This window comes from Nannospalax galili, unplaced genomic scaffold, assembly GCF_000622305.1.
Source record: "Nannospalax galili isolate Female #2095 unplaced genomic scaffold, S.galili_v1.0 scaffold387, whole genome shotgun sequence".
Taxonomy (NCBI): domain Eukaryota; kingdom Metazoa; phylum Chordata; class Mammalia; order Rodentia; family Spalacidae; genus Nannospalax; species Nannospalax galili.
The window spans coordinates 1,048,454-1,049,536 of NW_008355795.1; the positions used below are offsets into that span (position 1 = coordinate 1,048,454).

Here is a 1,083-nt window from a genome sequence, read left to right on the forward strand (position 1 = left end):
AAAGGGAGAATGGAATTGAATAGTGTCCATCAGTTTCTGCCTCAAAGTCTTTGAAAGGAGAAGACAACATACTATTTATTGTCCAGCAGATCTGAATGTATGAAAAATGGGAAGACTGGAAAATCAAAGATGAAGCGTCTGTCCCCTGAAGACAGGAAGAACAGGAATTATACTGCAGTGTGAGTGTAGAAGGTTATGAGATCACAGGGACGAAGAAACAGAGCAGATGAACATGACTAGGAGAAGTGATAAAGTCCAGAACTGGCTCGTTTCCAAGGGTGACTGTTCTTGGACCCTTTGTCAAATATCAGGTGGCTGAAATTGAATGTACTCATATTTGGATCTTCAGTTTTGTTCCATTGATCTATAAGTCTATTTTTGTGCCAATACCATATTGTTTTTATGACTATAGCTCTGTAATACAGTTTAAAATCTGGTATAGTAATTACCCTAGCATTACTATTAATGCTCAGGGTGGCTTTGGCTATCTGAGGTCTTTTGTGATTCCATATGAATCTTAGGATGTTTTTTTCCAAATCTGTGAAGAATGTCTTGGGGATTTTGATTGGCATTGCTTTGACTCTATAAATGGCTTTTGGTAGGATGGTCATTTTCACAATATTAATTCTTCCAATCCATGAGCATGGGAGGTCCTTCCATCTCCTGGTGTCTTCCTCAATCTCCTTCTTTAGAGATTTAAATTTTCATTGCAGAGGTCTTTAAAGTCTTTGTTCAGGTTTATTCATATACATATATATATGAATGTATATGAACACATATATAGGCTATTGTGAAAGGGAATATTTCATGTACTTGTTCTCTGATTGCATGTTATTGGTCTATAGAGAGGCTGCAGACTTTTGTAGATTAATTTTGTAACCTGCCACTTTATGAAAGTGTTATTCATTTCTAGGAGTTTTCTGGTGAAATATTTGGTGTTTCTTAAATATAATACCATATTATCTATAAAAAGGGGTAATTTGATCTCTTCTTTTCCAATTATTACTCCTTTAATTTCCTTCTCCTGTCTTACTGCTCTTGCAAGAGTTTCATGCACTGTGTTAAAAAAGAGTAAGAGCACAT

At 35.5% G+C, this 1,083-nt stretch overlaps 1 protein-coding gene across 1 annotated transcript in view; it reads left to right on the plus strand.

Annotated features, from left to right (window-relative positions):
• The window catches only part of Lrriq3 (leucine rich repeats and IQ motif containing 3), a 165,894-nt gene that overhangs the window by 31,395 nt on the left and 133,416 nt on the right, over positions 1 to 1,083 (plus strand). The window lies entirely within an intron of this gene.